The sequence below is a fragment of the Mastigoproctus giganteus genome, chromosome 11, assembly GCF_048544385.1.
Source record: "Mastigoproctus giganteus isolate SK-2022 chromosome 11, ASM4854438v1, whole genome shotgun sequence".
NCBI lineage: Eukaryota > Metazoa > Arthropoda > Arachnida > Uropygi > Thelyphonidae > Mastigoproctus > Mastigoproctus giganteus.
This window is the reverse complement of record NC_143585.1, coordinates 35,978,175-36,003,849: the sequence shown is the minus strand read 5'-3', so window position 1 is coordinate 36,003,849 and position 25,675 is coordinate 35,978,175. Positions and strand designations below refer to the sequence as shown.

The 25,675-nt window shown below is 36.2% G+C and overlaps 1 protein-coding gene across 2 annotated transcripts in view; it reads left to right on the top strand.

Moving 5' to 3' along the window:
* The window catches only part of Hex-A (Hexokinase A), a 99,111-nt gene that overhangs the window by 965 nt on the left and 72,471 nt on the right, over positions 1 to 25,675 (top strand). The window lies entirely within an intron of this gene.

The following is a 25,675-nucleotide window of genomic DNA, read 5'->3' as shown; positions in this document are numbered from 1 at the left end:
ATTCTACTGTTGTGAGGGGAAGTATACTTTACAGGAACGAACAGCAACAGTGGACTACCCTTAGGAAATTTAGTATTGTTTGCTTTCGTACTTTAGAATTGCATTGGTTGCTTTAAGTTAGGGGATGAAGCACTCCTTATTGTGAATATTGTCTAGAAATGTCTATTAATATTTTTTTTTGGTATGCAATGTAACGTAACAGCCAGCAAAGTAGGTCATAAAGAAAATTATCAATTTCATTGATGGCTGTATATTATCCTCCACCCGGTATGCGAGTACGAGATAGTTTTACGCTATAACCACGATACTACGGTGTGTAAGTGATCTTTTGTACCGCAGATATCACCACAACACATTCAGGAATGCGCTTCATTGATTTTTTCCTAAGTGAAAATACATAGGTAGTTCATAATTTTTTATGGATTTGCTTCAATACATCCGTTTTCTTAATGGGAGGGGAAATACCAGCCGACTTTCCTTATCTGTCAATGTTGTTATATATTTTTTTATGATTAAATTTAATTTTTAGTTGAGCTGACAGTCCTTAGTTGGTGTGTGTATGTCGCAGATGGCTATCCTTTAGTGGATCAGAAACCTTATTTCAAGTAAAACATCCAGAACAGAACAAGGTATTTTCTGTGAGCGTGGGTTGACTGTACGTGGCGAATGACACGTACGTTCCGAGATCGAATTCGTACACTGCAACAAAAAAAAATGCACAGTCCATTGTTACCGGTTGGCGTTGGCATGTCGGCTGCCCAGAAAGTGGTTACGCTATAGCTGTAAACCCCCTGGCCGTTGGGCCCCTTCTGTTTATAAAAAGAAATTTTTAAAGTGTCTAGCCGTTCTAGACCGTGCACCCATGTGGGCGGGATTCGTCAAAACTTTGAGAGGGAAAAGTACAAATCATAGGCTTGTTAACTTAGTTTTACTCTCAGACTAAATTATTATATACAGTGTACAAGTAAATACACTGTATATAATAATTTTACTGTTTATAAAGGAGTGAGAATTTGATCATTTCGTGGTAATGTATGATATCCTTAACATGCTCCCTGGAAACCAGTATATATTACGATCTCGTTTTTAAAGAGATGTAATATTTTTACCTTGTTGAACCTGAGGGGACATAAATTCAAATTGATTAAGGACAGTTGTAGAATAGATGTTCAGATTTACCTTGCTGGAACAGACATCTGTCGCTGTGGAGGTTGATAGCTTAAATGAATTCAAGGAAGAACTGGACATTCTTTTAGAGCGAATGGTTGTGTGAAATAGGAAGGTGTTTTTTTTTTTTTTTTTTTGCTGATGCTGTATAAGCTTGCTTTCTTGCTGCCTCTACTAATGTTAATAATGGAACAAATATAGTAATTTTAATTGAAATTTGTATAATTGTGACACTGTTTATGTAATTAGCATAAATTGTGTGATGAGAGATTAAAAACGCTTCTTTGTATATTTATTTTACTTCCGTCGTACTATAATTCAAGTAAAATTTTATTTATATGTGAAATAAAGATTTATTTTATTATTAAAGAAGTGGAATAAGAAAATTTATGGGCAGAGTGCTATTTCGATATGGACGAATCGGGCACCAAATACAACAGGGAGCACGAGAAATTCTTTAAAAAAAAAAATTGTCGACTTGACACTAATTCATTCTTTTATAGATTAATTTTTAATAAACTATAATCTAAAATTATTTATCTCATTGTCATCTTGGACAAAGAGGATCAGGATATAAAATTCAGTAGATTGAATGTTTTTCAGTTAAAAACAAATATTTCTCTAGCAAAAAAAAAAAAAAAAAAATCTGAATTGAATAAAAGTAAAATGGCAACTTTGCATAATTAATTTGCTTGTTTTCTAATGTGTAGAGACTACTCATCACAGATTACGTAACGGAATGATGGAGGGCGTCAGATAGTTTTCAGTGGGTGGTCGTGCGAATATCCCATAACACGCTTTTCGATATTTGGGAAAGAAGAATAATAATGGGGGAGGGGGTTCCGGAAAATATGCAACTAATGGCGTTTGTGGAAAATAAAAAAGAGGGAAGGAATTTAAAAAGAATTTCAGATATTTAAGGAAATGTACCCATAAAAATGCTCAGCGAGGAACTTATGTACATAAGCTTTTTCCCTCCAGGTTTTTCATCCCTCAAACACGCAAGACTAACGCCTCATGGTCTGAATTATCTTGGTGATAATTCAAAGTCAGTAAATCCATGAATTTCTGCTGTTAATGAAACATCAAATTCGATTATCTAATATATATATATATATATATTTTTTTTTTTTTTTTTTTTTTCGTAGCCGAGTGGTTAAACTAAAGTACAATAGTGCAGTACTCCCCTAACCTATGGTCAGCGCAACTTTTATAAAAGTGATCGGCGGGAACTTGACAATAAAACGGGCCCTCGTGTGGTGCATGGCACAGTTGATAGGATCTCCGTCTTCCCCATACCGGGTGGAAAAGACCTGAGTTCGAATCTGGTCGATGACGGGAGGAATTTTTATGGGTATTTTTCACAACATGGCTCAGTTAGTCGGTTTCAGGCGAGGGTAGCATAGTTTTTTTCTGCCAGAAACTGTTTTTTTGTCTAGCAAACAGAAAATCCAGCTCGGAACACACGCAATTTACAGACAACATAAAAATAGCAACATGGCCTTAGTTGCCGATGCTCCTAAAAATCCAATAATAATAACAACACTTTTTTTTGCTTTCGGCAGTAATCCCATTAATGGTAGATGCAGGTATGCCTAACTGCATATGTTAAGTACGAGTACATATCATTTTATTAAAAAAAAAAAATGGCTATTATATTTTGCATGTGTAGTTTAATACCTTTTATGGTCCTTGACCACTACCTCAAATATAAAAGTGATCCTTATAGTCCACTTTTATATTTGAAGTGGAAATTATCTAAAAAAAAGTTGGGGAAAACGCTACACTAGTTCACATTTGAGTTGTTCCTGGTTCGAGTTTACGTAACCACTAAAGGCTGTAATGGTTTTGTGTTCTCTTGTCGTCAAGGTGTATAAAGAGTTATTTCTATTTCCGGTTAAATATCCGAAAAGCGAGAATTGCTATCAAAGCATCCTATTTCAACACAATGGTAGAAGTATTAGTGCAATCAATGAACAACTTTTAATCAGCTTATCAAACATGATTTGACAGATGCACCACACCTTGGTCATAAATTCTTTCCAAGGGGATGCGAAAAGAGTTCCGATAATACCTATAGAAAATGACAAAGATGTATTATAATTCTATGATTTTTATGAATTAAGTTATTTGATATTGGAGTTATTTGATATTTTAACACCAATAAGTTGTTTTTTACAGCGTAAAGAACCACAAACAAAAATAATATCTCCTGTTGTTTAAAGTATATAAAAAATAAAAAAATCTTAAAACGAACGCGTTTTGGCTTTGACTGCGCTGTAACTTTCTTGTTTTCAGGTCTTTAACTTTTACCGGACTATAATAAATAATCAGCCAAAATCTCAAAATTCATCTGCCTTGAAAGGATATAAAGTTAAGTCCTGTATCAATGGAAAATATGATATTACACTAGGCCGTTTCCACCCCGCACTGGGTGGAAAAGACCTGAGTTCGAGTCCCGTCGATGACGTTGAGGAATTTATGTGCCTTTTTCACAACGTAGCTGAGTTAGTCGGTCTCAGGCGAGGGTAGCATGATTTTTTTTCTACCGGAACCTAAGGTTTTTCGTCTAGTGAACAGAAAATCTACCACAGAACACACGCAATTTACAGACAGTATATACAGAGCAATATGTTTTTAAAGCCCAATTACAACAAGAAGCTTTGGGTCCCTCTCCGCGATTTGGATGGAATTATCTATATATTTCTATATACGAGTATATTGGGCTCGTTCCCCTTAAATAGTGAACTTAGGGCATTATTAGGCCTCACATTTAAATAGTGGGCTTAGCTTGTCAGTACACCATAAAAAAAAGCGAGACAGACCAATCAAATAATGGGTCTGGGTACGTTGCACCATCGGATCTGAGAACTTTGTTTAATTAGAACAAAAGGTATTTGTGTGGAATTGATATGAAACCCTTACTGAATTCTAAATACGATTATCTGGATTATGCCATTTGTTCAAGGCTGATACAATAGCCACATAGGCTAAACATAACATGTTTAGACATGTTTTATTCTCATCCATACAGTAAGCTGTTCACTTGCTAACAGTCTTCAAAAAAGGGCTAAATCTTGTCTCAAGGTCAAATTTTGGTACGAAATGACTGAAGATTAACTGTTCATAAAATCTCTGAAGAAAAAGCTAAAATCTTCCCCTTCGAAACGATCAAAATATAAAATAATAATACCTAAAATTGATATGATCGGCCACCAGCATGAGCTCATAACCGTAAATATATTGTATTTATTGTATTTAACAATACATTTTATTGTGTGCAGGGTCGGTCGGCTCAAGGTATATTGGCAGAAAGGCATTCTTGTGCCCCCTTCCAGATAGAAAAAAATTTAAGGTGTTTTTATTGGGTTCATATTTTTATTTTTGCTACAGAAAAGTTAAAGACAAATGTAAACACAAAAAAACAACCAGAATATTTATGTTTTAATTGTCATATTAAATCGTTTTCTCCCTTTTACGAAGCATATTCGCCCTCTCAAACCTTCGACACTCCCAGTGTCATTCGCCTCCAAAGCGTCAGCGCCCCAAGCGATCGCCCGTAGCTCGGACCAGCCCTCATTGTGTGCCACTACTGAGTTCAATTCCCGTTGACGATTGCAGAAACTTCTAAAGTTCTCTTCATTGAGGCGTAGTTGGTCAATCTTAGGAGAAGAAAGCACAACTTGCAACTCGGTCCGTGAACACACACTTTGGCAGCAAAACGAAGGCTATTAATTGCTAGCTTTTTATTATTATTAGAATTCGTTGTGGAACACCAAGAATACGCAAACAATTAATAAAGAATCATTGTGTGAAGTTCTGAGATGTCTTCGTGGTGCGATTCGAAGAAAAATACCGGGTGTGAAACAACAAGGAGTGGTTATTTCACTAGGATAACTCTTTGCTGTATTCGTTGCTCTTTGTTGGCCAAATTCAGCAACTCCTGATTAAACTAGATATGGTTCCGTGTGGCTTTGCTTTCTAGACAAAAAAAGAAAAAACCCACTTCCCATTCACCTCTCCATCCGCTACATAGTTTGTCCAGCAATTCCCTGAATTTATTTAAGCTGTCAACTTCCACAACGACAATGGAAGTTTGTTCCAGCAATTAACTACCTGCTGGCTAAAGGCAAATTTCCGCACACCTATTCTGCAACTGTCTTTTCTCAATTTGAATTTGTCCCCCCCCCACACTCAAGTGCGTAATCTGAGCAAGAGGAAGAATCTCATCAGCATTGCGCTTGCTCAAACCAGTACTGTGACATATCAACAATTTACGCTATATTGCACCTTCTATAATATGTCTGTAAATTGTCGGCTTGCTGGATGAAAAACCGAACTTTCCCGGGAGCAAAAGCATGCTACCCTGGCCTGAGACCACCTAACTCATCCACGTTGTGAAAAACGTCCATAAAAATTGCTCACGTCATCGACGGGATTCGAACTCGGATCATCAAGAAGTGGCAACTGAATTTTGACCTTCACAAATGCAAAGTACTACATATGGGTAGAAGTACTGAGCAATGCAGGCAGGCTGCCAGGGCAGGTCATGGGGTTTTGTCAATGATATATAGGAATTTTGCTAGCAGGGAAAAGGAGGTGATTGTCCCTCTGTATAAGGCAATGGCCAGGCCACGCCTTGAGTACTGCGTACAGGTCTGGAAGCCTCATTTTAGGAAGGATGTCGATTTTCTTGAGCGTGTACAGAGAAGGGCAACAAGATTGGTGAGGGGAATGAAGGGATCCTCTTACCAAGAGAGGCTTAAGTTCTGCAAATTGCAGTGGCTGGAGACTAGGCACCTGCGCGGTGATCTGATTGAGGTGTATAAGGCCTTGAATGGGTTGAGCACGCTGAATTCTGATGAGATTCTTCCACTTGTTCAGATTACGAACCTAAGGGGGCATAAATTCAAATTAAGAAAAGACAGATGTAGAATAGATGTGTGGAAATTTGCCTTTAGCCAGCGGGTGGTTAATTGCTGGAACAAACTTCCATCTGTCGTTGTGGAAGTTGATAGGTTAAATAAATTTAAGGAGGAACTGGACAGGCATTCGGAGGGAATGGTGTTTTTTTTTTTTTTTTTTTTGGCTGATGCTGCATAAGCTCATATCCTTGCTTTCATGCATCACATGCCACTACTACTATTTCCACCCAGTGTGGAAAAGATGGCGATTATTATTATTAATAGCCATATGGTACAAGGAAGCCTGAAGCTTATTCTGCACCAGGAAAAAAAAAAAAATTCCCGAGTTACCCTGAGAGAGAGAGAGAGAGAGAGAAAAAAAATCAAAAGTAGAAGAGAATCACCAAGAAAGAGAAGAATGATATCCAGCTCAGGTCGCTGGGTGTGCCAAGCCCATACTCACCAGATGTGAGGACCTCTGCTACACTAGAGGGCTGGGCTAAGAAATAAAAAGAATATTATCTTGTCTCTTCTTACGACGTGTTTTGCCAGCAGGATTTAAACTGCTTGTTTAATGCGATGGTCTGAATGCTTTACAAACTTTGCCTTCACAACGAATTTCATGCAGTAATGATATTCTTCCAACCACCGAGCCATACTTTGAAATAAAGCCTGAGAAAGTTTTTAACGTCGATAATACCAAATTTTAAGGAGATAATTTTCCTCTTGGTTGGTATCTGCACGATTATCAACGTATTTTTCCCAACCGATTGGGCTGTAGTAATAAATATTCAGTGAATTAAAATGAGGCTGTTTTTTTTTTTCCATCCCAGTGATGACGTATATAAGAAAATATTAAAGATAACAATTATACTAATTAGATTAAACTGTAAACATTATTTTAACCAGTAATGTTGCGCGTGTAGTCCTCTTCATTGAGGGATGTGTTGGGGGGGGGTGTTAATTTCCAGATATTGACGAATTGCGCTAGTTTGATATTATTGTCAGCCTTGTCATGCATAGGTTTATACTCGGTTGCGCACGTAGAATGAGAGAAGTATTATTTATTGGTTTATTTTGTAGTACCACGTGCTGTCGTCACTCGGTATTTTCACAGGACTAAAAACCCGAATTCCGTGTACAAATTAATAAAATAAACCTATAATTATCTTCGCCACATGTACGTTAGCACGCAAACATTAATGTGCTGTTACCTTTCGCTCTTGACGTCATATGACACCATGAGAAAAATCACCGTGACAAGCAGCTTATAACGCCTCCTCTTGATCCTTTCCAAGGTCATTGTTTCATTAAAGCAAATTGTCTTAAATCGCTGATTGGCGAATTATGGGATGTTGAAATATAACTTTATGGAGGATTTCTACATCTTATTCTTGAACTTTGTATACAATTCAGAGAAAGGTTCATTCGCTTAATATATGCTTCATTATTCTCTCTTTGAACTGGTAAGAGGCAATTACCAGTTGTAGTTCGAACTTATGGTAATTACTTTCTGGAATTTTTAAAACATCAAAAGTGTTTTGATTTTTTTTATGTGCTGTGTTTTTATGCATACAATAAGAAAATTGTAAATGGCAACGAATTCTCTCTAATGTGAAACTATTGACTGTTTTCAAAATAAAAAATGAACTGTGAAATAGCTGTTAAACTTTTGAAGGCTCCTTTAATATAATAATAAATATTAACTTATATGGCAAACAGGCAATATGGTAGGGTTCAAAGGCCTATTTATCATAGGCCTTTATGATAAATTGCTGAAACACCTAAATAGTCACAGATGTGGAGTTAATCATTATTTAAAAAAAAAAACCCAGTTCACCTTGCTCCAGAATGACAATGTGTGGGTTCAAAATTCCTACATGACAATGACCAACAAGTACTGAAAGCACAGTATGGATCTGAAGCCATACATTATTTCAACTGAGAAAGTGCTATTTTATTTCATGAATACTAATCACAAAAGTTCTGGTTTGGAAAGCACCAAAAGCTGCTGTTTGTGATGAAAATTTAACTTCTCTAATTGCGTGGAAACATGTGGGTCCAGAAACAGGTCTGTTGTAATCACATTCATCCAACCGAAAATCTTGTATCGCGAAAGGCAATGCTAAGATGCTTGCAGAATTTCAGAGACTTGGCTCGTTTTCTATAGTCCTACCACCACGAGAATGGACTAGAGATCACACACACACCCTCTATTTAACAAGTAGATGGATAAGTGATATAGGAAAAAAGAGGGTGAATACAAATGTTCAATTTTTATGACAGACCAAGATCGAAATGAGAATAGAATCGATTCTTTTCGTTATACATCTATACAGTTACTTTGTTTAAAATGAAAATTAATCTCGAAATCTAAGTACCTTTTTATCACCCCACCACCTCTTTAGTTCTAAAATAGACTGGGTCTGTTGGTGACCTTGAGTTCAGCTGGCAGTGACTATACTTACAGATCTGTGATTTGACTGATTACAGAAGGAATACAGAAAGAGGGGAATAAGAAATTTAAATTAAAATCGTCCCTCTGAGTTGAATAAATACAAACATCCATCGAGAAGTTATGAAGCCTACCATTGCTAGTAAATCTGCTCTCAATTCTTTTATTTAAAATTTTGGGATTGGATTAAATCTTCTGGATTAGAGACGGTAGAACTTGAATAAAAGGTTGATGTATTAATACCAGTGCCTATAGGATTTGGTTGTTAGGCCATATTGTGCCGTAGATAATGTCTGTAAATTGCGTCTGTTCTGTGATCGATTTGCTGTGTGTTGGACGAAAAACCCAAGAAAAAACTATGCTACCCTCGCCTGAGACCGACTAGCTCAGCCACATCGTAAAAATGGCCTAGCCTATAAAAGTTCTTGTCATTGACGGGATTCAAATTCGGGGCTTTTCCAACGGTGTGTAGAGAGGACGGTGATTATACTAATTGTGCTACCCAGAGGTGGTGGTCTGTATACTTTTTGAAGCGTAGTGTGTTCGCAGACTATATTTAGTACATAGCCAGTCGGTGATTTTTAGTAAACACCGTACTTCGCTATTTTTCAGTCGGCATTACGTCTCTATAGCTTCCATATAGTATTGCCACATCGTTAGTAAGTAATGCAAAAAGGAAGGGCCCAATGAAGATCCTTGTGGAACACCGTAGTAAAGAGTATAGAAAGTAACCTCCAGTTGCAGAAACCATAATATACTGTCTGCAACTTAGTTAAAACTTAAAATTTACTGTTATGTACCGTTACACAAAACAATGCAACTGAAGGTTTCGTCGATGAAGTTGCACGCTGATATCTTCAGATAAATTGAGAGCGACTTTCTAGTTTCCACCCATTTATATATGGGTAAATGTCCAGATGAATAAAAGAACGCAAAGAAAGATTAAGAAATGGGTGGTTTCAATGGGAAACCTTCCTTATAGAGTTAAAGGGGATGATGAACTAAAAGTGTAAATACTGTACATGTCTCTCATGAGGGACATTTGAAGAGTATAACATCATTACGGAGGTAAGTCGCCATTTTTTTTTTTTTTTTGCTTCCATGTCGAAAGGCTGTAAATTGTTAACAGGGTAATCAAAAATTTCCAAATTTTTTAATGTTATGGAGAATGCTTATGAGCAAAGTTGTCAAGATCTAAACGACCCGATGCCAACAATAACATTCCACCCTATCCCACCCCACATTGTGTTATCTACTCTATTTCAAGTAATTTCTGCAATGAAAAGTTAAATTTTTTTTTTTTTTTTTTTTTTTTTAGTGAGAACAGGTACTCCTCCCTTCTTTTAATTGTGCATGCTTGTCATCCTCAACTGGAAAAGATTGAGGCCAAGGCTGGATTTTGTTTTGAATAACTTAACAGTACTGGTATACAAACTATACATGTAAAAACGATTAATTTATTTAACGAGCAGACTGGAGCACTGGGAAAACCGGAAACATATGTATAATGTAATTTTACTTTAGCGAAATAGCAGTAGAGCTAACAGGCATTTTTATTTAAAGACATCAATACGATTTCCCAGTCTCGCATTTATTTTATTAAAATGTCAAAAAGGTCTTCCAAACTCGGATAAATGTAAAGCAATCTCGCTTCATATCTGTTTTGCGTGAATAAAGTACTGTACAGCGCGATAGAAAACAAAATCCCAGTGAAGAAGGGAAAAAAAAAAAAAAAAATACTAAAATGATTTTTTTTTTTTTTTTTTTTCCCTCCACTGAGTAAAGTAACAAGTAGTAGTAGCAATTGCGCCACCGTACGACAATATTCTTCAGTTACATGGAAGAATATTTTCGCAGAAATAAACTTTCCAAGGAAATAGTTTATTTCCTTTATCGATTAAAAACCTTTCATGTATGAACTGATGTCAACAAGATGATCTTGATCCATTAGTAGAATGTGCTGATTTAAAATATAACCTTGACCTTTGAAACTAGAAAATCCAACTTAAGTTAAATCTTTTACATTCCACTTTAAAAAGTGATTACGATGTAGGAAAGGCTATTAATATAAAAATAAGTAAATTCTGTGTTGGATACAGAAATTTAAAAAAAATGCATATTTTTATTTTTTTGCAGGAAAAAGACTAATAAATCGTTATTATTGAGAAAGGAGCTTGAAGAAATAGTTAAAAAGGATACTTTATTTTCTTTGTTTATATATTTACAAAAATATGTTTAACAGGATAGCCGAAATTAAAATCCACAGTAAAGTTAGTAGAGGAAAATGATGTGGTGGAACACCAACGCAGCTCGAAGTACTTCCACACAGAACCAGGCATGTTAATTGTTTGAGATTCTTGTTTCATTCATTATTATTCTTCGGGCCCCTGTTTTGCTGAAACTCGTATGTGTTTGTGATAATTACGGCAATTAAATTGCATGTCATGGGCATTATTTAGACGTACGCTCCTGTTACTAATAAACTTTCACCGTCCCCATGGCATGAAGTTCCAGCAGTACTGCGCCATCTTGTTGCTGTCCTGCTTGAAAAGGTTCCATTCATCCTTTTTTTTTTCTTTCCGTCTGTTGATTTCAAGAGTTGGCATCTGGACTGGGTCGTTTCCATTCATTACGGCCCGGCAGTTACTTTAGACCCCAGTACATACTAGAGCCGTTATACCATTTTTAATTAAAAAATAAATTTGTTTTTCGAGCGTCGTTTGAAGGAAAAAAAATAAAAATTCTCACCTCTGGAGGGGTCCTATTTGTAGAGACATTTTGTCTAGAGCCACAAATTTGAATTCTCCATGATAAGATGGAGAACCATCTAAACTCTGGTTGTAGTGTGGAATGTCTATTTTATTATTATTGCATTTTCAAAGATTTGCCATATCTACCCTGGAAGTGAAACGTTGTTCCTGGCCTTGTCTAAGTTATTTTATACATTGAAACTTAATTCCAGTCAGACCTGATTCATTACATTTTTTTTTTTTTTTTTTTTTTTTAATTTTTAAATGTACCACGCACATTGAAAACGGAACGTTACAAGAATTCCATGAACAACAACAAAAAAAAAAGGTAAAGAGTAGCTTCGTGCTTAAATCAAAGGTTAAAAAACTTGCACATTTGGGCAGCAACAGAACTTGCCCTACAGCTATGTAGATGGCTAGAGACAGGCCAGACAATTCGTTGCGGTCCAAAGTGTAATGTTATGTACACGATTTACTTGCACTGTTTCACGAAACGCTACACTTTGTTTTGGCTAGGTACAGCTCGTGTGACAGGTTCGTTACCACTTCTAGGATCCAGCTGTAGAGAATAATCGATATTGTTCTCGTAATGTGTTTGTACTCGCAATGGATTTCTGGCATTTTCGGACTTGAGCATAACCGATTTTCACAACAAAAACTATACATTTGTACCATATACTGTAGTTAGATATTTTTTTCTTTTATTCAAAATAATTTCCAAGCTATTCAAAAAAAAATTAAAGCTATTGCCAGTCACTATGTCGGACCTGGGATTTGTCAAGCCATTTAATAATAACTGTGAGCTGGAGATTTAGTTGGAATTTGGTCAGACTGGAATAACATAAGTGCAGGGCCAGATGTGACTCGCCATCCTAACATTATTCCTGATTAGTAAGATGTGGGATTAAAAAGTTCCAGGAATAACTTTTAAAATTAACTTTAAATGTACCACTTTAAATGTACATAAATTAATCTATGTTAATTTACCAGTTATTTACTCCTGTCCCTTTCTGCAAAGTTGTTATATTTGGGAATAAAGAAGCTAACGAGCCAAATCAGTGGGTAAGGAAGGAGATATGCTCCATTGAAGGATCTCTTTTTTGTTGTTTTTCTTCAGAATTTACTGGTAATTTCTAAGGTGATGGGTATGCGAGTAGGAGCATTATCAGTGAGGCAGTTTCTAAGGAGATGGGAAACTAATCTTTCAGATGGAATATTCTCCTTACTTTTCCCGATTTGGCTCCATCTAACTTCTTTCTATCCCCGAGTATCAAAAATAATTTCCTTGAATAGGGGATATTTGTAGTCTTTGAAAGAAATCTATTGGTTAGGGCATTAAATTTGATATTAGTAAACAAATCCCAGAAATCTTTCCAATTGTGAGAACGATTTATGTAGAGCCACCCACAGGAATTTTATTTGCTTTGAAGGGGAGGGGTACAAAAGCAAATTATTGGTTCAATTTTAACTTGTTATTTCTGCTACTTTACCACTATTTTCATGTGGATTCACAGACACCAAGCTTGCTGATCTTGTAGGTCACATTTTTAATGAATTTCCAGTATTGACTAGTTTGAATTTTCTGTTTGTTATCTTGGACAAAGAGCGTGAGGTAGTGAGTCAACCTCCAGTTTTACGAGGAGTGAAAGAAATATCAGTAATGGGGTCTCTTTAAATTGTTCAAGGCAATGGCAGTCAGTCATGCAACGTTACTGTTTTCTAGTAAAGGCCACCCACATCAGGAAATTACCAGGTTAAATCTGGTTCATGGATGTTGAGGCTGTCGAGGTGTATACTTTGATCATAAACGTGATCCCCACCCAAAACAAAAGTTTAACAAGGCACTAACTAGGCGCTACATTTCCGACAAAACAACGGTTTTTTGCATGAAAACTAAAAATGTGCGAACTGGAGAGACCTTGACTGATCTCAATAGTTATTCACTGTCTTTTAGTATTACAAATAAAAGCTGCCACGTATTTGTATATACAATAGAGTATGTATATAAGGCGTTGGTATCTAAATCTTTTAAAACGGAATAGAAACATGGCCGGATTAAGTGTGCTACAGATTCTAGCGCAGTGCAGTTTTGCAGTCCTCGTTTATTTAAATAAAAAGTAGGCCTACAGAATGCTTCGGCATAAGATTCTGAAATTCTAGGAACAAGGGGAGAGTATCGGACGGGAAAAATGATCTACGAACATACCCTCGAAAAAACCGTGTTGTGGAGCTGAATTCGAAAAGTGAACTATTTACGCAGAATGCAGTAGACAGTATCCATATTTCTGAGCGCTTTGTAAACACTTTGCTTTTCTTCTTAGTTGATTTTTTTGCAAAAAAAAAAAAATGAGGCTCAGTATTATCGATCATTTGTATGTATTCAATGATCATTGTTTGTTTTGCTGAATAAAACACCAGAAGTTCGGGCGGGCAGTCCTGAAACCGACTAATTCGGACAGACAAAACAAGGAGGGTGTGTAAATGACTCATAAAAACCTTTAACACATCCTCCTTGTGAAAAGACAACGATCGTGACCACTGTATTATACGTGAGCGCTGATTACTTTTGAACATCTGTTATAAGCCCAATACTTGAGTTCCTTACAGTAAAGTTTTCATTACATAATGCCTGTTAATTTAACACAATTTCAGTACAAACTGATCTATAAACCCTATGATGAGGATTTTGGGGGAATGTTAGTTGGCCACTTTTTTTTAAACATTCCTTGTCTCTTCCGGAATTTCCGTACTTTATTAGGAAACACTATTAACTATACAAACTTCACTAGTCTGCCCAGACACTCAACCAGTCACTATAACATGAATGTCACATGGTAGTCATGCTGAAACAAAAGATCTCTCCTCATACTGCTGAATGAATTTTCTGTGACTGAATCTATCATATCGATTTAAGAAAAAAATTAAAGAAACAACGAACATTTTCCAGGATGTCAATACACCTTATGATATTCACTGTTCCAAGAACCATGACCAGCGGTTCCAAGACCAAAATACAAGAAACAATCCATACAATGAGGCATTAAACTTTAAGCCGGGACAGAACACTGTAAATAACGTTCTCCAGCATATATTCAACTCAAACGCCCATCAAATCGGAAAATCGTGTATCACGATTGGTCACTCCATAACACAACTTTCCAATGTTCCAGGGATCCATTACGATGTGTTTTTATGCACCAGGATGTTTGGTTTATGTGCTGCAGTTGCGTAAAATCCGATGCTGTAGGACTTCCTACATATCATACTAATGTCAGCTGTAGCCTCCTTGAACTTCTGGTTGACAGTCTTCAATGAGAACTGACGGGACATAATTATCATTCTTCTGAGCGCCCTCCAGTCTCTTTCCGCTATTTTTTTTTTTTTTTTTTTTTTTCGAAATCTAGCCAAATGTTTCTCAACTGTAGTGGCATCATGACGTTTCCAATTGGTGATTATATCAGCCATCGTTAATATAGAGCAATGCAGTTTGTTATAGTGGCACGAACAGGTTGATTGCTAATATGGTAACATATGGAGATATTGGAAGTGGCTAAGCTCAACACTTCGACCCATCTAGTGTACTGTATTTGCTTAAACTGCTCACTTCTCTTTTCTAACGCAATTTCTTTTGTACCTGTTCCTGACTTGAAGGGTTGGATGGTTCATTCTGTCGAAATTTCTGGAGTGTCTGGATACTTTTTGCAATATAATGTATGGGTTTCTTCTGTGCTATCTGGTTGATATCCATACAGTATATATTATTTTAAGGTTAACTTTTCAGTAGCATTGAGCGAATTAGTTTGTCCCTTCTGGGATAATGAAATTGAAGGTGATCACTAGCTCAGTGCTTACTGCGGTTGGGTGACATTTTTCGTTCCCGGCTGGACTAATCGATTCCCACAATACGACCTTGAAAGGTTAGTTGAGCGGTATGGTGTTAGTCTACTTCTACCCCGAAGACCTGCTAATGTAGCTTATACAATCTTTGCATTTCTGTGACTGAATCTTTTTCTTTTTTCCGATTGAAGAAAAATTTAACTTTCTGCTATCGTAATGATATCTCAGAGCTGGGCTACATACTGCAAAATTGGTGTTTCTTTCATAATGTGCATATTTGTGGGTAATAATCATTTCTCGATCTTCTTTTGAGAAAGTAAAGATCTGAAAGCTTTATTTTTGTAACGTTTTCAAATTAAATCGAAACGTTTGATTGTCACTTAAGTTTTTCGTCTTGATCTGGAAGATATACTAGGAATTACAAATAATGAACCATTGCCTTCTCCAAGTGTTAAAAGATGAATTATCTGCACTTTTTTCCTGTCAAACATTCTTCTGATTTCTGCCCAATTGACAAAAATCATCTATTTTTTTGTTCAGCCTCCGCGTTCAGTTAAAGTAGCCAATTTTAGTTCATTCACTCCTCCCTGGTTAAATATAGATATTTTGTTCTCCGAAGGGCTCTGTGTGGTTAGCCATAAGGTCATACATCTAGATTTTCGTTTGGAGTGGCAAAGAATCTTCAAAAAAAATAATAATAAATACTGAGTCTTCACGAAATGATTCACACTCCTCCCTTCCCACTGTTAAATATTTCATAAAATTATGTATTATAATTATTAGCTTATGATATCACCACCTGTAAATATACCAAATAATATATACTGTGCTGTTTAATTTGTAATAATTTCCTGTTTGACATACAACAAAGTTAAAACTAGAACGGTTCTTAAAATTACCGTATATTCGGCATATAAGTCAACCCCCGTTTTTTTTTTTTTTTTTTTTTTCTGTTTATCTTGCTTAGTGGTGTATTATATACAGTAATATCTGTATTGCCGACCGCGCTGTTTACTTTATAATTCAATTATTTCTGCTCTTTCTTTTAATTTTTTTTTTTAAATCATTGTGATGTTTTATTATATATATATATAGTTTATATTTTGATTACTTAATCGACCATTCCTTGTTGCCTGTTTAGTACTTACTGTTATTTTTTAAAAATCCCCAGTACGAAGCGAATTTGTTATTTAAAAAAAAAAATTACAATCGCGAAAGGTTAATTATTAATTCGTGCTTTTCTAATCCTCTAAACCAGCGTTTCGAACTTAGGATTTTATACCCAACATACAGTTTTTCTGAATTATGAACTACAGTTTCTACCTTTCACCCTCCACAAAATAATGTTTCATGCTATTATGTGGTAACCGTGGTCCGTTTTCACTACATTACTAAATCAGTACTGTGTGTAAATGTCAGTGATGACATCTAACTTCCTCTTCGCCCACCTCATCCAGCGAAATTTATTCCTGGCACCACCACTGACATTATAGTTTTCGAAGGGAGTACTGGAAAAAGAAATGAAACATGGCATAAACATAACCAAACTACTGTAATAAATTAATTATATTTGCAATATTTAAATCATTTGTATAATTTAATTTATCATTCATCTACTGAGTTTAATAAATGGTTGGATTAGCAGTCTGTTTAGAAAATGGATGGACAAGTGAAAAAATAAAATTACGTGTTATAACGCCGCACTTTAAATTATGTATTGTAGATTAATATTCTACTCGTTGAAACCGAAGTGTTTAAACATAAATGAGTTTAGGCTTTTATAAACTTGCATGCTGTATTTTTAAATAAATTTTTGCAAGTCCGGTCTCCATAAGACCAACATATGAATTCAAAAATGTAGCATTTCCTTTTATATAATTAAACGCATCCTCCCCCTGGTACAAAAAAGTCATATTGAATATGCTTCTGGGTTACCAAGGTAATACACACAGTCCTTTTTTTGCTGAGAGCCGGCGTTAATGGCAGGTAAACCTAGAAATCGTTCAGGACATTACCATTTTGGGACGAATTGCGAAGCCGGTGACATTCAAATTATCGACTCTGCTTTGGCTTGTGACTATAATTTCGGTTAATAGTCATTGTTTATGATGGCTGCCATTTATCTTTGTAACTTGATATTATACGGCAATTTATCTTTGCTTCACCTCGTTCTTTGGATGGTTGTATATTAACCTATTATTAAACGAAGTGGCCAAATAATGAGCATAAAATCCTGCTTACCCCATAAAACGAACAAAAATGGATTTAATGCCTTGCATTTCGAAATGGGATGGCCTTGTAAGAAAGTTATTGGCATAGGCGGCTGTAATGACATCTTACGTAATTGTATAATAATTGGGCGAGATTGAGGCTCTTACCATCATTTGATATATGAATTATGTAGTTTCCGGGCATAAGAACATCAGATAGAACTTGTCATCGACTCTTATTTTACATAAAATGGTTTCGTAATATATTTTAATATTACAAAATGCTGTGGTAAAAATACAATATAAAATGTAACAGCTTGCTACGGTTGTCCCTTCCATAACCAACTACAGTAGATCGTGATTATTGAAATTTATCGTGAGATAGTAGTAGTGGCATGTGATGCAAGAAAGCAAATGTATGAGCTTATGCAGCATCAGCCAAAAAAAAAAAAAAAAATCACACCATTCCCTCCAAATGCCTGTCCAGTTCCTCCTTAAATTTATTCAACCTATCAACTTCCACAACGACAGATGGAAGTTTGTTCCAGCAATTAACCACCCGCTGGCTAAAGGCAAATTTCCGCACATCTATTCTACATCTGTCTTTTCTTAATTTGAATTTATGCTCCCTTAGGTTCATAATCTGAACAAGTGGAAGGATCCCATCAGAATTCAGCGTGCTCAACCCATTCAAGGCCTTATACACCTCAATCAGATAACCGCGCAGGTGCCTAGTCTCCAGCCACTGCAATTTGCAGAACTTAAGCCTCTCTTGATAATCTAGATACCATCGATATCAAGATTCCAGAACAGTTTGTAGTCTAAAACTGTTTAAATTCGATAAGTAAAATTGGGCATGCATTGTCTAGATGAGAATGCCTTTCCATTTTTCCAGTTAAAGGTAAACATTAAAATTAGATGATTTTGTGATGCTTCCAAGATCTGAAACTTTTCTGGATTGCTTGAAAGAACTTTAAAGGGTTTTTTTTTTTTTTTTTTAGCTTGTACACTCTTGACATTTTTGATATTTATAACAATATTAACAAATGAAGAACATCAGGTGCTGACTGGACCAAGTCTTTCAAAAATATACTGAGAAAGCCATAACAGCCAATTAAAAGGCTGTTATGAATTGTGTACACGAACATTTTAACTACTACCTCTGCAATATGTCAGTTGGTAGAATATTGCAAGTTTGTTTTATTTATTCAGTTATTTTTTACAGGTATCAGTAGCGTTATAATACGTACAAAGTCAAAGTATTTTTTTGTAGTTTACTGGCGGTTTCCAGGGTGTCCCCTATGTCCGCCGTTCGTTAAGCTTAATTGTGTGCCAGCAGAATCGTTTTTTTAGTTCATCTAATTAAAATTTAAGTTTAAAGTTAAGTTTAAAGTTGAAGTTTAGATCAAATCGTTTGAATGTGTTTTAGTTAATTTAAGTTAATGTTTAGTGTTTAGTTTTAGGTTAGGGTTAAGTTAAGTTTGAGTAAAGTTTAAGTTCTGTTGTGTGTTTAAGTTGAGTGTTAGTTTATTTAGTGGGCAAGTTTGGGTTTGAGTTAAGTAATTATGAAGCTGGTTTTGACATTAGTGTAGGTTCGGTTTAGGTTTAAATTTAAGTTATAGATGAGTTTAAGTTTAGGTTGTAGTTTAGGTTTAAGTTTAAGCTTAGATTTGAGTTACTGTTTAATTAAAGTTATAAGTTTAATTTATGGTTGATGTTTCCTAATTTAATTTAGTTTTAAGTTAAGCTGAAGTTAAGTCGGGTTTGAGGTAGAGTTAGGTTTAATTTAATTTTAGTTTAAGTTTAGGTTGAATGTAAGATTTAAGATTTGAGTGTGATTTATAATTATAGTAAGTATTTAGTGAGTGATAAGTACGCGAGCCTTTACGGAATTTAAGTTATCTATCGCGGTTACTATTTATAATTGTCATTAGTGTGTGTAATGTGTTGTGTATGTTGTTTGTGGCTGGCATCTGGCATTTAGCAGCTATAATACGTACAATAGTTTTACATATAACAACATGCGTGTTCGCCGTTAACGACAGTATAGTCTCCATGGAAGATCTTCAACCATTTGGTGACTGCAGCCAGATAGAACTTGGCATCATTCCTGTTTTTATATTCTGAGTATTGAATTATCGAGTACGCCTGTAATAGCCTTCCCTGATTCAACATTTCCAGCTCGTCCCAAAGACTTTCTCTGACATTTGGTCAGGACGATGGGAAGCGTTTCTCAATACCAGGTTCATACCAGCTTAATTTCATAGAATTGGAAGATTATAGATACCACACCCTACAATGTTTCTATATACACTGCAGCATTGAGACTTTTCTGGCGGTACGGCTAATCGTCCCAGTCCTAACTGCAACAAATAGCTAACTTCTTTGTTGGGAAGATGCACTATAATAAGTAGAAGAGCATTCATGCATTCTCTAAACCAAAACTTGAACGTTGTGTATAGCAGTTAATCGTTCCATAGGACCTCTTTCCACTGTTTTAGTGTCCGCGAACAATCGGAAAGGCGGAATTAAAAACGATATTTGGCATTCTTTTAGGTTATGTATAGTTTCTGACCAGCCATTATCCCATGAAAATGAATTCATGTAACTTCCTACGGATACTCCTATTTATGAGCACTCCTGTAGTATACTCTCATGGCTAGCACAGTTGATATAATCACAGTCCTCTGCACACCGGGTGGAAAAGACCCGAGTTCGGATATCGTCAATGACGTGAGGAATTTATGGGTCTTATCACAATGTGACTGAGTTAGTCGGTCTTAGGAGTGTGCACCATGGTTTTTCCCTCTCAGAAACTCGAGTTTTTCGTCCAGCAGAAAACAAATCAACAACAGAACACAAGCAATTTAGATATATATACTGGCAAAAAAAAAATACGAACTTTTGTATTAAGACAGTCACAGACAGAAGAAATGAAAAATGGATGCAAAGAAAACTGTGACATGGGGTGAGGACGTGTTGCCTCGTTGAGTATAAAGACTCAACTGCACAGGCTGTTCGACTGCAGTAAACTGAAGCCAGAATGGGGAAACTCGTGAGCTATCAGACATTGAAAAAGATCTTATCTTGGGTGTACGTGTAGCAGGAACCACGATTCAAAAGAAAGACATAACTGGTTTCTCAAAAGCATCCATGTCAGAGCTTTTTAATGACTGGAAAGCAAGTGGTTCTTCCACAGCTCAAAGGCGTGGCAGAAACATGTGTCAGAAAAACAATACTTCAAGAGCGAAGCCGTCGTACTCTATGGAGAATTTTACGGGAAAATATGTCATCCAGTATGCAGCAATTAAATCTGAATTCTGCCAAGCAGAAAAAAAAAAAAAAACTGCCTTGTCTCAACTCCTACCATGCGCAGGGAATTGAAGAAGTTTGGTATTGGCAGTCGCCTGCCTATTAGGAAGCAACTTTTTTTCAGACAAAAACAGAAAAATCCGCTTAGAGTGGTACCGAGAATGTTGTAATTGGACAGTAGAAAAATGTAAGAAAGTCATGTGGTCAGACGAATCTCGATACTTTGTTTTAAATTAATGTTAGACAGAGTGGCGAGAACCTCACGAAGTGATGAACCCTGTTTGCCTTGTTAAGACAATCCAAGTATCTGGAGGTGGTATGGGGAATATTTTGTTGGCACGGTCTGGGTCCATTGATACCGGTGAAAAGGTCAGACGTCATCCACGGAGTACCTGAATTTTGTATCAGATCTGCTGCACCCTGCAATGTCACACTTTTATCCCGAGCGATGGCCGCTTTATGGATGATGCAACAGCGTAACATGGTTTCTACCATTTTTCCTGGCCTCACATTCGCTTGATCGTAATCCTATTGAGAATGTGGGATATGCTGTAGAGAGCTATTCAGCAACGGAGAGTTCTTACTTCAACTTTGTTGCAGCTACTCGATAGTTTGCTGGATGATGTAGAGACCTCTTCAGAGTTCACCGATCCCTCTTCACATTTTTATTTATTATTATTTTATTTTTTTTTTTCCCTAGTGGATACAACTGTCTCCCATCTTTCCATAACATTGGCCACTCATTTTGAAAGACTCAAGTGGTCCGGTATTAACGCTCACAGACAAACTGCTGGAGTGGCAATCTAAATCACATTATATGTTTCTTTTATTCACATTTCTACCTGTTCAATTATCTACGTACACTTGGCTTGTATCGTTTACTTTTTTTTTTATAATTAGGACTCATCTAGAAATAAATTTTGGCACATCTTTATATTAGTAAATAAATAATTTTGCTATATTCCTTACGAAATTTTTAGAATTTGCACTTAATAGTTTTAAATAAGTCAACCAAAACTTAAAAACAAACTATTACAAGCTTTGGACCTTACGGGTCCAATGCTTGTAATAGCTGGAGCAAACCTCAGCTCAAAACGTTTTGTATACCTCTTAGTCTAGTTTCTAAACTGTGGGGTGCCCATTTCTATCTTCTCTCAACCAAAGACAAATAGTATAATTTGTTTGCAGTATTCCTAAGCGAGTATTGTTTTCTTTCATGTACTAACTTATTTGGATGTACATTTTTCTAATGAGGGGAGGGTCGAAATACAGGAATGAAAAAGAGTTGCTTTACCTGGAAAGTCTGCAATGATGTTCGATACTAATGCTCTCTGGTTTTAATTTTTTATTTTATTTATTTATTTTTTATTTTTTGCATTGTTTAAGTGCAAGAATATATTTGTAACAACAGATTTGTAATCTGTTGTAATTCAGTATTTCTCTTTTTAAGCGGATATGTCATTTATAACGATTTGTTCTCAGACAATTTTCGTCTAACTTCCGATGAACGTCTGGATTTATTGTGTTAGTGTCACAAATATGTCAGAGCAGTACACAAATATAAACTCAGTTTGAAAACATGAAAAAAAAAGCAAATAAACTGGTCGCTCGTTTCAACGATACTGAATCGGGGCACTGCAGACTTTACAGATAAAAGTATTTAGCATTTCAAAAAATTTATCCATATTTTCATCATGAAATAAAGAGGCAAATACTAGAGGTCGCTTCTGTTCTCTTTCCTTAAATACTACCTTACATTGTTTGTAAAATCAATGGGAAATTTCCACCATAATTAGTATCAATAGTGCATTTCTATTACTTTAAAAATGGTTACAGATATGCTACGAGCGTGGTGATGAACATTTTTACCTGTTCTGTAATATTATTCGTAATTTCTTATTAAAATAATAAGTACAGTAAAGTTGGAAAGCAAATTTCATTAAAGTGAATATGACGTGCAATCTTTGCTATCGAATCGGCAATAATTTAACTGAGAAAATTTTTATTTATCAAGTACGAAATCAATATTAGAAGGGCGCCGAATGCCCTTGATAACCAGTCAACTACATACAACTGCTGTCATAACACTCCATCAAAAAAAAAAAAAAAAAAAAAAAACAGTGGGCAAAGTAGATTTGCAACATAGTTAATTCTAACATAGACCGAAAAAGTTGCTTCACAGTGTTGAAATACTTGCATATGCTGATCGCATGTGGTAATCACGAATAATAAATATATAGGACTCAACATCAGCCATACTATAGTAGAAGACATTTTTATAAGAATTTATATTAATATATTTTATTATTTTTTACAGCAGTGGAGACTTCCCCAAATTCACTGTCAGAAAAAGAACCTAAACTTGCGAGTAGGTCTACAAAACTGCTTTTTGTAAAACATTTGCTGTACATTGGTACAGAATTTTTCTTATTTACCTTTTCCATTTATGCATCCATATACGACGCATGTAGGCATTTTTTCCTATGTAAATTACAAAATCACGACTTTAACGTTACTTTCTAAGGAAAGTTCAAATATTATGGTCCTATGTAGCCTCGATGCATAGTGGAACTGCGACAATAAATTTGGCGTCTAAATATTTACTCTCTCTGTCGTAGTCAGTTCTTAACATTCTCAACCTCTTTATATTTAATTTTTGTTAGAAATTTAAAAAATATTTACTCATTAACTATGCTAAGTTATGAGAAGTTCTGCTATGTACACTGAGTGGACAGAAATCATGGGATATACCTACCTAGTAACGGGTAGGCCCACCTTTCGCCCGGATAAAGGCAGTCACACGGCGAGGCATTGAGTCCACTAGTTCACGAAAGCGTTCCACAGGTATTTCCATCCATGCTTGCTGCACTGCTGTCCATAATTCCGTCACATTCCTGGGTGGAGGATCCAAAGCTCGAACGGACCTTTCCACAGCATACCAAAGATGCTCGACATGGTTCGTATCCGGTAAATGGGGAGGCCATTCCATGGTGGTAAAATCTACGGAATGCTCTTCGAACCATGTTCTAGTCCCCACGGCTGTGTGGGGAGGCGCATTGTCCTGCTAGAAGAGTCCATTGCCCTGTGGGTGCACGATGATCATGAGGAGGATGCAGATGGTCTGCAAGGATGGACACGTAACCTGGACTGTTCAGAGATGCGTCGACGTACCAGAGGTCCCAACGTATGGCAGTTGAACACGCCCCAGACCATTACCGACCGTCCACTTGCCAGAACAGTTCCTTGTTGACATGACGGGTGCATAGCTTCGTGCGGTTTCCGCCAGATACGCACCCTCCCGTCCGCTCGAAATAACTGGAAACGGGACTCGTCGGACCAGGAGGCCAATCATCCAAGGTCCAGTACCGATGTTCTTTCGCCCAGTTGAGGTGTAGAGTCTTGTGTCGTGGTGTTAGCAATGGGACACTGGTGGGTCGGCGGCTTACATAGTGTATTGCGGCTAATGATCGCCTGATGGTCTTAGTGGAGACGTTTCTGGCACCTCCTAAGTTGAAATCAGCGGTGATTTATGCCACTGTCGCTCTCCGGTTGGCTGAAACAATGCGAGACAGATGTCGACGGCAACGTTCATCCGCCGCCTTTCTCCGCCCACAACGCTGTCCACAATGAGATGTTATTCCGGAAATGGCATATTCCCGATACTCTTAATATTGTCAAATGGGGATAAGTGCAATTTCTGTATCACATCCGTGATAGTGACCCATGCGTCGAGCACCCAATATCTTCCCTCTTTCAAAATCTGTTAACTCACGGCGTTTATCCATACTGACATCGAATTACCGTCTACGTGAATGCAGTGATGGAGTGTACCTATATACTTGCCAAGCGGTGGGGTAGTCCACTAGCGAGAGGTGTGACAGCGTCGCGTTGCCCAGGAACCAGGTATCCCATGAATTCTGTCCTTTGAGTGCATAATCATATGATAATACAAAAGGTCTACCCAAGGTTTCAATTTTGTATTGAAAACTATAAAATATCCTTTAACTAGGTAATTCTCTCCCTCTAAATTAAATAAAAATGCAAAGAAATAATAAATTAATATGTAATTAGACCAAATACGTTGTTTGGTCTAATTACCTCCTGTAATTAGACCAAATAAATTTTCTAGAACCACTATCTTTTAAGAATAACACTGCATATATATGTATACAAATTTAATTTCGTGTAGCTCTGGATCGTAATAAAATTTTTGCAAACCTCCAGGGTTCCACAGAAATAGATTTTAAATCTATTTCGCTAGTTGGTCCTGTCCAGTGGTAAGCACATCTAGAAACTCTCAGAAGTTCCAGATGTTATGTGAAGCATTTGAAAATTAATAAAGTATAGTAAAACTAAAATGATTATCTATTTTTTAAAAATAGAATTAAATTTTAAACCTGATATACGAATATGCCTTTCTTTTCACTAACTGGTTTAAATTTTCTCATCTATTTCAACCTTACATAGTTCATTACGCTATACATATGGACTAAAAACTTGAATTATGTTCCCGAGCGACACGACAGGCTTTATTTTATACGAATGCACCACGTTGACACTTTATGGATATCTTAGAAGAGAGTTTCCCAATTGCAGACAATACGCCTTTTTTTGACATTTTTAAGTGGTGGGACTGGAAAAAAACGACTTTAATAGTTCTTATGTTATTTATCTACTACTAAGCATATAAATATCGTACAGAAGAGCAATTCATGCTGACGTTAAAAATGTTACTAAAGATAAAGCGAAGTAAAACGAGTTTTACAAGTAAGCAATACTAAAAACATTGCCACTTCTGTCGAAAATCCTGTTTTTAGCATTCCATCTATCAAGAAACTGAAATGTTCAGTGGTTATCTTATGTTTTAGAGATAGATAAAAACATAAGTTGCCTTCACGATGGCATAATTTATTGGTTTAGCGTTTTCGTTAACTAAAATTTTACCACCAGACTAGAGTTTAAGGACTTATTCAGAAACACATGAGGCGACACTAGAAAAATAAATCTAGCATATGAATTGAGAAACGAAGACTGTCGTGA